Genomic DNA, 12599 nt, shown 5'->3' on the forward strand with positions numbered 1-12599 from the left:
AGAATGGTTACTTCTTTTTTAAAGTATCCATGAGTTAGTGTATTAAAATAATTATTTCACTTACATAATCATCAGAACTAAGGTATTCCACATAAATGAATTTTCTAGATATATTCATCCAGACATATGTGTATACATATGTCCCAATTGGACATTGGTTTGTGCTGATAATACAGTGATAAGCAAAATCACCCTTCTAACATTGTCTCCTCATTGTCTAAAGCTCATTAAGATCAGCATAAGTCAGACAATTGCAAAATAAGATAAATGCTATAGTAGAAAAAAACCCAGCATAGTACTGATAATAAGAACCCCTGACACATTTACCATATATGCCAGACACTCTTTTAGTACTGTATATATTATTTCTCACAACATTTGTGTGAGGCAGAAACTGTTGTTCCCATATTGCAGATGAGTGAACTAAGGTACGAAAGATTGTTGCTTGAATCCAGTGATCTGCATACATGGCTCAGAATTTGAGCCATGGACTCGCTGCCAAGTCCATGCTTAGCCACTATGCAATTGTGGGTAGTATTGCATATAACTGGGGGCGCCAAACCAGTCAGATATGAACTGTGGATTCAGAGAAAGTCTATCAGAGTAAGAGACATCTAAGCTGAGATCTGAAGAGTTCCAAGTCAGAGACAACCACCTAGAGAAACTGAGCATATAACAGGTTTTTTAATATGGTTTTTTTAATATGGCTCAATCATATTGAGTTAATATTTTTAAAGCAATTAGATTAGTGCCTGGCACATGGTAAACCCTCAACTATTATCTGATGTTATTTCCCAATGGTAATGGTTTCCTGCTCAGTACCATTAAATCATATTTTACTATACCCTTGGTAACTTTTGATGTTTATGGCTCTACTTCTTACTGTGTTGAACGGTCCTATACTACCATAAAACTACGATGCTGTATATTTTTAAGAGTTTTTATCCCTATTCTCCTTGTAAGGCTCTCTGTTTAGAGATACATCCTCTAATTTCTGACATCCTCTCATTCCTGACCACATGCTCATTCTTAGCAGCACACACGTGTATGAGCTCACACATGTGTATGAGACTCTAATCTGTTCATTCCAATTTACTATATTTCAGTCAGCTAGGATTTAGAAACTTTAGCAAACTCATTCAGACTCTAAATGAGGGCTTTAAGTTCAAGGCATTTGTGAAAGTTAATTCAGTAGCCACATTGTATTAACAATGTTCCTGGAGCTTACAACAAGTCTAATCCCCAGAAAAACAGTTTTTTAGCCCAGGAATGTTTGCAGAAAAGCATCCAAATAAATATTTGACATCAGTGAGTTCTGATTTTACTTGTTTTATATATCACTCACAATTTTTTTTAACTTTAATATGACTTTAGTGAATATCAGCTTTTTTTTATTACTGAAGTATCATTGACATACAATCTTATATTGGTTTCAAGTATATAACGTAGTAGTTCAATAGTTACTCCTATTATTAAATCCTCACCCCCCACTAGCAGAGTTGCTGTCTGTCAAAACAGATATACAGAATCATTTGCTACATTCTCCATGCTGTACTACCATCCCCGTGACCAACTTATGTTACGATTGACAAGTTTTGAGCCCTTTTATCCCCCTCACTCACCCACCCCAGTACCTCCCCCGTGGTAACCACTAGTCACTTCTCAGTGTCTGAGTCTACTTCTATTTTGTTCATTGTGTTTTGTTTTTATATTCCACAAATAAGTGAAATCACATGATATTTGTCTTTTTCTGCCTGGCTTGTTTCACTTAGCATAATACCTTCCAGATCCATCCATGTTGTTGCAAATGGCAGGATTTCTTTTTTTAATGGCTGAATTATATTCTATTGTGTATTCCACATGATCTTTATTCATCTGCTCATGGACACTTAGGTGCTTCCATAACTTGGCTAAACAACGCAACTCTAAACATAGGGATGCATATATCTTCTTGACTTGGGTATTTTGTTTCTTTAGGTAAATTCCTAGAAGTGGAATTGCTAGGTTGTATAGTATTTCTACTTTTAGTTTTGGAGGAATCTACTGCTTTCCACAGTGACTGCATGTAGAATTTCTCCACCTCCTCACCAACATGTTATTTCTTGTCTTTTGAATAGTGGCCTTTCTAACTGGTGCAAGGTGATACCTTATTTTAGTTTTGATTTGCATTTCCCTAATAATTAGTAATGTGGAGCATCTTTTCATGTGCCATTAACCATCTGTATTTCTTTGGAAAAATGTTCAGATCCTCCACCCATTTTTTTAATCAGGTTATTTGTTTTTTTAGTGTTGAGGTGTGCACGTTCTTAATATGATGTTAACACCTTATCAGATTAATTGTTTATGAATATATTCTCCCACACTGTAGTTTGCCTTTTTTGTTCTGCTGATAGTGTCCTTTGCTGAACAGAAGCTTTTTAGTTTGATGTAATCCCACTTGTTCGTTTTTTATTTTGTTTCCCTTGCCTGAGGAGATGTGTCCAGGAAAAAGTTACTCATGCTAATGTTCAAGAAATTTTTTGCCTGTGTTTTCTTCTAAGAGTTTTATGGTTTCTGTCTTACATTCAAGTCTTTGATCCATTTCAGGTTTGCTTTTGTGTATGGGGTTAGACAATAATCTAGTTTCATCTAGTTTTCCCAATACTAGTTATTAAAGAAGTTGTCTTTTCCCCATGGTACATTCATAGCTGCTTTTATCATATGTTAATTGACCATATATGTGTGGGTTTATATCTGGGCTCTCTATTCTGTTCCAGTGATCTATGGGTCTATTCTTGTGCCAGTACAATACTGCTTATATTACTGTAGCTTTGTAGTATAACTTGAAATCAAGGAGCATTATCCTCCCAGCTTTGTTGTTCTTTCTCAGGATTGCTTTGGCTATTCTGGATCTTTTGGGGTTCCATATGAATTTTAGGATTGTTTGCTCTAGTTCATTGAAAAATTCCTTTGATATTTTGATAGGGATTGCAGTGAATCTGTAAATTGCTTTGGGCAAGATAGCCATTTTGACTATGTTAATTCTTCCTATCCATGAGCATGGGATAGATATCCATTTATTGGTGTTGTCTTTTATCTTTCATGAATGTCCTATAGTTTTTAGAATACAGGTATTTCACCTTCTTGGTTAGGTTTATTCCTATTTTATTCTTTGGATGCAATTGTAAATGGAATTATTTTTCTGATTTCTCTTTCTACTACTAGTTCATCATTAGTATAGAGGATCACAACAGATTTCTATGTATTAATTTTGTATCCTGCAGCTTTGCAGAATCCAGTTATTAGTTCTAATAGTTTTTTGGTGGAGTCTATAGGGTTTTCTATATATAGTATAGTGTCATCTGTAAATAGTGACAATTTTACTTCTTCCTTACCAATTTGGATGCCTTTTATCTCTTTGTGTTGTCTGATTGCCATGGCTAGGACTTCTTGTGCTATGTTGAATAAAAGTGGTGATAATGGGCATTCTTGTCTTGTTCCAGTCTTAAAGGGAAAAGCATTCAGCTTTTCACCATTGAGTATGATGTTGGCTGGGGGTTTATCTTATATGGCCTTTATTATGTTGAGGTATGTTCTCTCTACCTATTTTGTTGAGAGTTTTTATCATGAATGCATGTTGAATTTTGTCATGCTTTTCCAGCATTTATTGAGATGTTTATATGTTTTTTATCATTTTTTGTTGCTGATGTAGTGTCACATTGATTGATTTATGAATATTGTACCATCTTTGCATCCCTGGAATAAATCCCACTTGGTCATGAAGGATAATCCTTTTAATGTATTTTTTTATTTGGTTTGCTAATATTTGTTGACAATTTTTGCATTTATGTTCATCAGGGATATTGCTCTGTAATTTTCTTCTTTATTGTTTCTTTGTCTGGTTTTGGTATTAGAGTGATTCTGGCCTCATAGAATGGATTTGGAAGTATTCCCTCCTCTTCTACATTTTGGAATACTCTAAGAATAGGTATTAGCTCTTCTTTAAATGTTTGGTAGAATTCAGTTCTGAAGCCATCTGGTCCTGAATTTTTTATTTTGGGGTGTTTTTTGATTACCAGTTCAATTTTGTTACTGGTAATTGGTCTGTTCAGATTATCTGTTTCTTTCTGGATCAGTCTTGGAAGGTTGTGTTTTTCTAGGAAATTTGTCCGTTTCTTCTAGGTTGTCCAATATATTGCATATAATTTTCATAGGATTCTCTAATAATTCTTTGTATTTCTGTGGTGTCCATTTTAACTTCTTTTTTGTTACTGATTTTGTTTATTTGTGCATCTCTTTTTCTTGGTAAGTCTGACTAGGGATTTGTCTTATTTTCTCAAAGAACCAGCTCTTGGTTTCATTGATTTTTTTTTTTCTGTTGTTTTATTCTTGTCTATTTCTGTTCTGATCTTTATTATATCCCTCCTTCTACTAACTCTGGGCTTCATTTATTCTTTTTTAGGTTCTTTAGTTGTGAGTTTAGACTGTTTATTTGGGATTGTTCTTGTTGCTTGAAGTAGGCCTGTATTGCTATGTACTTCCTTCTTAGAACTGCTTATGCAACATCCCACAAATTTTGGACTGCTGTATTTTAGTTTTTATTTGTCTCCATGTATTGCATGATTTCTGTTTTGATTTGTTCATTGATCCATTGATTATTCAGAAGCATGTTGTTTAGCCTACATGTATTTGTAGGCTTTTGTATGTGTGTTTGTAATTTACTTCTGGTTTCATACCATTGTGGTATGAGAAGTTTTGCTTGGTACAGTTTCAGTCTTGTTTAATTTATTGAGGTTCTTTTTGTGGCCTCGTATGTGATCTGTTCTGGAGAATATTCCATGTCCGTTTGAAAAAATGTGTATCCTGCTACTTTTGGGTGGAATGTTTTGTAGATATTTGTTAAGTCCATCTGATCTGATCAGTTGTGTTGTTCAATGTCTCTGTTTCTTTATTTTCTGTCTGGTTTATCTTTCTTTTGCTATGAGTGGTTGTTAAAAGTCTCCTACAATGAATGACTTCTAGTCTGTTTCCCCCTTTACTTCTGTTAGTATTCGTTTTACATATTTAAGTGCTCCTATGTTGGATGCATAGATACTTAAAATGGTTATATCCTTTCATTAATTTTTTTCTGGTTGTTTTGTAGTTCTTTTCTGTTCCTTTCTTCCTCTCTTATACCCTTGTCTTGTTATTTGATGGTTTTCTTAAGAGCTGGATTTCTCCTTTTTAATATTTTGTGTATCTATTACAGGCTTCAAGTTTGTGGTTAATGTAAGGTTCATGGATAGCTTCCTAACTGTATAACATTCAATGTTAAGTTGATAATTGCTCTATTTCAAGCACAGTGTAAAAGTACTTCTTTTTTATTATTGTTTATTTTCCACACTTTATTAGATGTCATAATCAGCCTTTTTTGTATATGTATCCCTTGACGGATTTGTCTATAATTGGTTTTACCACATTTGTTTTTAATTTCGTATTGCTTGGTAAGTAATTGGTCTACTATCTTTATATGGGTTTATTTTCACTGTTGAAACTATTTAAGTTTAAGAACATTTCCCTCTACAGAGGTCCCTTTAACATACCCTATAATGTTGGTTTAGGGTTATAATTCCTTCAGCCTCTGTTTATCTGGGGAATGTTTAATCTCTATCAAATTTGAATAATAATTTTTCTGAATAGCGTATTCTTGGTTGAAGGGCCTTCTGTTTCAGTACATTAAATATTTCATGCCACTTCCTTCTGGTCTGTAAAGTTTCTACTGAGAAGTCTGCTGATACCTGATGGGGTTTCACTCACAAAGTCTTTTTTCGCTCTTTGGGTGCTTTCAATACTTTATCGTTATCCTTAATCTTTGTCATTTTAATTATTATATTTCTTGGTGGTGTCTTCCTGGGGTTCCTTTTATTAGGGTCTCTCTGTACTTCCATGACCTAGATATCTATTCCTTCCCCAGATTGGGTAAGTTTTCAACAATGATTTCCTCAAAGAGGTTTTCTATCCCTTTATCTCTCTCTTCTTTTCTGGTATCCCTATTATGCAAATATTGTTTCATTTTGAGTTGTCACACAGCTCTCAGCATACTTTCATTCCTAGAGATTATTTTTTCTCTCTGTAGCTCTGAATACCTTTTTTTCAGCTCTTCTCTTTGTTGAAGTCTACCCTGAGATTGTCAGTGCTTTTCTGCAGATCAGTGAGCATATTTATGACTCTTACTTTGAAATCTTTATGAAGAGGATTGGTTATCTCCATTTCATTTAGCCTTCTTTCTGGTGTCTTACCCTGTAATTTTGTTTGGAACATACTCCCTTGCCTCCTCATTTTGTCAGGGTTTCTGTGTTCCTTCCTTTGCATTAGATGGATTTGTTAATGCTTCCTGGTCTAGAGAATAATGGCTTTATGAAGAAGGAGTTCTGTGGTGCCCAGAAGCTCAGCACTCTTTACTCTCCAGTGCCTGATTCTCCTTTCTGGTGGAGCCCCAGTTGCTGTTGGTGGGCTGTGGGCAGGGCCACCTTTCTGACTGTCCTCTGGCAGTGGTCTGTCTCAGTCCGCAGCAGATGGCAGTTTACCTCAGCCAGTCCTCTGTGACCAGAGCAACTGCACTTCTGCTGGGATCACTGTGGGCAGAGCCACCCTCTGCCTGTCCTGCAGGGGCAGAGTGGTGGTGCTAATGGGGTGGGCAGGACAGCCATGCTGTGCTGGGGGAGGTACACAGTGGCAAGTTACGAGGTTGCCTGGTGGTAGCAGGGCACACTGGCACCTGGCTGGGCCGCCCATGAGGAGGAAGGAGCACTTGGAGCTCACTCCTGCAGGTGCCTCCCTAGTTGGACTAAGACAGAGTTGAGAAAGCTGGGAAAGCCTCCCTCTGCCTGCCAGGCAGCAAAATACAACTTTGTTGGGCTGAGTGCACTGGCGATGAGCAGAGAAGCACCTTGGGGCTGAGCCACCAGTGAGGGAATGGAGCATTTGGTGCTTCCAGGAGTGCCCAACCTGTTGGGCTAAGGGAGGACTGAGGAGTTATCATCTACATTCCCTCTCCTGTGATGAAAGCTCTGTCCAACCCTCACCCCTCTGGTACCCCTCCCTCTGCTGGCAAGTTTTTCAAACTGCTGCCTCTGTTCTGGGTCTCAGTGGGACTTGCTGAGCAGGCCTGTCCTCCATGAGCAACTAGAGTTTCAGCCTCCCAGAGTGTTTAGACTCCCCTAGTATTCAGCCCCACTAATCACCAGAACCTAGTACAGTTTGGATTCGTGTTCCCAGAGCCGGTCTCCAGGGCCACATGTGCAGAGTTCCTGCTTGCCTACCCCTTCCAACCCCTTGCTTCCCACTTATGGGCTTGGATGGGGGAAGGGCTGGGGTCCCGACTGATCAGGGCTCTTCCACTTTTCCCTTCTCTCTGTTTGCTCTTCCCTTCTTCACCAAGTGTAGGTTGTCTACTCTGCAGTCTTCAGGTTATTTTCAGGGTGAGTTCTATTTGCTGTAGCTGCTTCCTTGGTGTGTGTGGGAGGGGGTTTCCACCTTGCCTTCCTACTCCACTATCTTTTTTCCCCTTCTAATACCAGCTTTTTCTGTCATCCGTCTTAAAAATTGACAGATCTGTTTAAATATGGAATTAGAAAGTATGTAACTGTCAGCTCTGAAGAGCCACCATGAAATAAATTCTACTTTGTCTTCTTCTTTGAAACAGCTTTTTAGCCTCTCTTATTGGAAGAGTAAGGAAGAAAGGTCTTGGCTTTTCTGACACTAAAAACCCTCATTAGATGTGTATTCTATATGTATGTAATTCTGAGATGGAAAAAACACTCTTATAGTATCACCCATATGGTTAATAGTACTGTCTTTTAATTCTGATTTTAATAAAGTTTTAATAAAGACCTAATGTAAAATTTTGATGTAGTGTTTTTGTGAGTTTTTTTCCTCTTTGAAAAGTCATAAACAGGACTTTACGCTAGGATACAGTTCCCTTTTTGTATCTAAAACTTTAATTTGACTGACTTTCAAAGAGCAACAGAAAAGATGAAAAAAAATCATTCCAAAAAAGGTTAGACTGTCTCTCCATGCTTTGCTTTGCTGTGAATTGTGGTACATTTTCATTACTGTAATGAAGAAGACAAGAGCCTGTATAAACTCCTTACCAGCACTTAATCATTGTTGTCTTAATGTGTTCCTTTGCATCGTTTGTGTGATAATATCAACCCATGTATTCAGTTAATTTAATTTTTCTCTTTTGACAGGTCTGAAGAACTGTTGCCCAATTCAACAGTGCCAGCATTCCAACTTTGTTAAACCTACCAACATCTTAAATGGACTTTCTGTGGTGGTACCCTTTAAGAGGCGGATGAAAGCTACTACATCAGTTTGCACATTCTAATCACTTTCCAGTATCACGAGAGATTTTTACTTATATAATAGTCCAAGAGTATGCAGCTGGTAAAACCAGAGGCTACAATCCAGTATTACTGCTAAGAGACATTTTTCATCCACCAATGTTGTACATGTATGAAAATACTTTAACACACCCCATACTTTGTATTGGAGAGAACAATAATGTAAATCCTAAAAGCACCACTATTTTAGCATAATAAAAGAAAGTCCAAAGAGCTCCTATATAGACTACTCCAGATAACTTCGCTTCTTTGATACTTGTAGCTTATTGTAATTTTTTTTAAGAAATTCAAGGTCATTATCATTGTATTGTATAAATAAGCGCTTTGATTAACACAGCTATATAGTTTTTTTAATTTTTAAAAAAACCTGTGGAGACAGTGATCTTGTCTTTAAAATATGATAGTCCTTTCAGTATAATGTCTTAGATTTAAAGACGTTGCCTTTAATATCTGTTGGGAAGGAAATGTCCAGACTTTTCAAATCTCTTATTATATGTTTCCTTTTTTGTTTACATAGGGAACAATGTTTATAGTTGTGTGTACAGTGGGGGTCTACAACAAGAAGTGTATATTTTCAAACAATTTTTTAATGATTTAACAGTTTTTGTAAATCATTTTCAGGCTTCTGCAGCTGTAGATTCTCACTGTGAATCCCTTGCTTGCTCATGCATAAGTGTATTTGCAATACCAAATATACAGGTTTAGTATTTTTGCCTGTTAGTGATTGTTTCACATGTGTAACGTTTCGGTTGAGATGTTAAATGGTGGACGAGTACTGTGGATGTGAATGTGGAAAGTAATTTTAATCATGTGTAATTGGTCACAAGGCCTAAGTTGCAGTAACTATTGCTGTTTTATTTAACAATGCCTTGTTGCTTTGTATGCATTAACGTTTGGGTGTAAAGATTGTGTGTCTATCCAACAGGGAGCCACAGTATTTAAATTGACCAACCTAATGTTACAACTACTTTGAGGTGGCCAAATGTAAACTAAAAGCCTTAATTAAAGTGGTGCAATTTTGTATAACTTAGCATCAGTAGTTCAATAAATTTGGATTGCCATGCAAGGGCTTGCATTATAATTACTTGCCACTTGAATGTGTTTTGTGTAATGTTTGACAGTGATAGTAAATAAATATGGGTTTAATGTCTTTTTTAATGTAATAGGTACATTTTACATAGTGTGGTTTTATAATTTAACATTTGGGCAAGCCATATTCATTCATTGCAGAAATGATGAGTGAAAGATGTCACAGATATTTTTCCCTACTATTGTTTGAAAATCCATCCACATAACCACCTTTTGAATTTTCCTTTGGAAAAAAGGAGGTTGTAAATGAGGTGGTATTACTTAAGAATATACACATTCTGGGTAGTGTGCAATAGCTCTTACAGGTATAAAAGGAATTGAAAATACTTTGACAGGTGTTATATTTAGGGTTTTTTTAAATATAGGATGAAGTTATACTTAAGAATATGGTTATAAAAATCTTTGAAGTGAGCTCAGGTACTACTTTATTTTTAGGTAATAGATTCATCTTTGTCTTATGCATGTAATAATTTCATTTATTTTCTGAAATTTGTAAACCTTAAACTTTCTCAAAGTATTTGCCACCCACAAGAGCGTAACAGCAGTTAATTAGTGATGCCATTGAATTTAGAGGTGTGTTAATCCCCTAATACATGCTATTTGAATGGAACATTTTAAGGCTTTCATTTTAAGCAGAAAAGGTCTTATTTCTTTACATATTTAACCCACAGAGTTCATGTATTTAAACGTTCCAAGTATCTAAAGAAAAATGTTTTCTCAAAAACCCCATTTAACTAAGACTTATCTTGGCAGAACTTACTTATAGTTATTAGGAGAAATAAACCCCCCAAAAGTTGGATTATGCAGCACTAAAATCAGTCCAGTTCACTGTGTCCTGTTACATCCATTTGATACTCTTGGAGGGCACTGCCATTAATTCAGCTACCTTCAACTATTTGTTGCCTGCCAGCTATATACCAGGCTGGATTCTAGGCTCCTAAAAACATAAATATTCAACATATAAATTTAAGTATTTCTCTGTCAATCATTATTCTAAGTCTGAGGATAGAGCAGCAGCTGAGATCAACCTAGGACCCTGCCCTCTTAGAATTGATACTGTATTGTAGGGTTTCTCAACCTCAGCACTGCGGATGTTTAATACTGAATAATGAGTTGTTCAGGGACTGTCCTGTGCATTTTAGGATGTTTAGCGACATCTCTGGTATCTCCCCAGTAGATGCCAGTACTACCATCACCATCCCCAAGCTGTGACAGACAAAACTGTCTCCAGACATTGCCAGATGTCCTCCAGTTACATTCAGGGATGGGGAAGGATTTTTTTAAGGCAGAATCAGTTAAGAACCACTGATGTGGTGGGAAACAACACGTTAATACAGGTAACTGTTAAGGGTATACAAAATGGAAGGTTCACTAGTTAATAAGAATATAAGCTCTACAACCAGATTTCCTGGGTTCCTAAACTTTGCTACTGCCTGGCACATGAACCTCGTTAGGTGCCTTATTTTCCTGACCTATAAAATGGGAATGATAATAGCACCTACTTCATAGGAGCTTAAGAGAGTGAAGTAAATGCCAGTGCCACCATCTTGGCCAGTATTTGCTTTTTTTAACTTTGTGTTTTGCTCATAGAAGTAGGGCTGTGGTTTGGCAAAAAGCACCATTGTCTCCCATACAAAATAGTAACTAACTTGGGAATGCAAAACATAGGAAGATGGAGTTTTCTGGGAAAATACTAAAATAATTCAGTCAAAAAGCCATGAGTTCCTTTTTATGTCCCCAATACTTGGAGAAACATGAATTTTAGGAGAAAACCAGAGTGATATTTCACTTAGTTTATCTAAAAAGTTAAAAAAAATTATGTTCTGATTTTCATGTTGATTCAACTTTTTTCCTAAATATATAATCTTTACTACATATAGGTATTATGAGTAGAATGTCTTAAAACCTCCATTTATGAAAATAATTTTTTGCTTTGCCTTTCTAATCTTTAGCTGTGGGGCAGCAAACTTGGTGTCAAAACTCATCACTGGAACATTTTTTTAATAGTTTACTTTAGTCTGTGTCTTCATGGAATTTAATCTCCATTTTTCTGCCCCTTTTTTAAATCTTAGAAATGGAAAAAGGAGTAAACAGTATTTTGTAATACTAGTTTAGCCTTATCTTAGAAATCTTACTGTTTGTTTGTAGGCTTAAACTATGGGGAGCCTTAACAAGCTGATTTATAGGACTCAACTTTTTTTTTAATCTGTTCTAAAATTTGTTGCAGTGCATCAGTAAACCTGGTATTTCATGAATGCATGAGAGAGGTATAATAGATTGAGAGTAGAGCTAAACTTCATGTTCCCTTAACTGACTATTGAAGGGAAAATGTGTTGAGTCTTTGTTGGGATATTGATGATACTTGTCAAAAGTGCCAATTAAACCTATTAATGAAGCAAGTTTGTAGGCTTGACGTTAGTTTACCTTTGAAAGGTAGAAAAATACCTATTGCCAAATAGGTCTTTTCCAAATGCAGATTTTTTTTTTAAGTATTCCACATGTTGCACATACTTGGAACCTGCTCCCTTAAAATATCCTGGTAGCCTGTTAATTACTGACCTTAAGAATTCAAGACTTTATCCAGAATTTTAGGGGTAACTACCTGATTTTTTGTATCTAAGAACCAAGAGATTGTATTCGGTATTGTGTGTCTACTATGCTCCAGCCACTGTTCACTATCCTAGGGATACAGGAGGGATGTTTGCTCAGCTGGAGCTTAGGTTCTACCTGGGGGAAGAAAAGCTGGCAAATGAACAAAAGCTCAATTGGAAACAATCTTAAACCTAGAGCTTTCCATTTGAGACAGTATAATCAATCATCTTAGAAGGCATGCTATCATTTTTAGTACAAAGATTTTTAAAACTTAACAGGCAGTAATCTGTATTCTGATTAGTTTGAAAGGTTGTGCAATGTTTGTATCATGAACCTAGTTTTACCTGAGTTCTATTTTGGCATAAGTGAGATAATTAGCCAGATTCAGCATATGGGTCAAAATGGAGGTTTGTTTTTTTTTTTAAGCGAAGCAGCACAGATCATAGAGTGAATTATACATTAGTCACTTAAGTCAAAAGGTCACAGCAGGTTTTAAATAGGGAGAGATCAAAGCCCTTAATGTTTTTGTCACCTATTTAAATTCTGTATATAATG

General features: G+C 36.2%; 1 protein-coding gene across 3 annotated transcripts in view; it reads left to right on the top strand.

Moving 5' to 3' along the window:
• RAP1B (RAP1B, member of RAS oncogene family) overlaps positions 1–9444 on the top strand; it is a 49631-nt gene extending 40187 nt beyond the window's left edge. For all 3 annotated transcript variants that reach the window (XM_073215578.1, XM_037017028.2, XM_037017029.2), the window contains one exon: positions 8211–9444. The gene's annotated coding sequence lies outside the window, so the exon portion shown is untranslated. The remainder of the gene's footprint in view (positions 1–8210) is intronic.
• Positions 9445–12599: the final 3155 nt, after the last annotated feature.

This window comes from Manis javanica, chromosome 10, assembly GCF_040802235.1.
Source record: "Manis javanica isolate MJ-LG chromosome 10, MJ_LKY, whole genome shotgun sequence".
Lineage (NCBI taxonomy): Eukaryota > Metazoa > Chordata > Mammalia > Pholidota > Manidae > Manis > Manis javanica.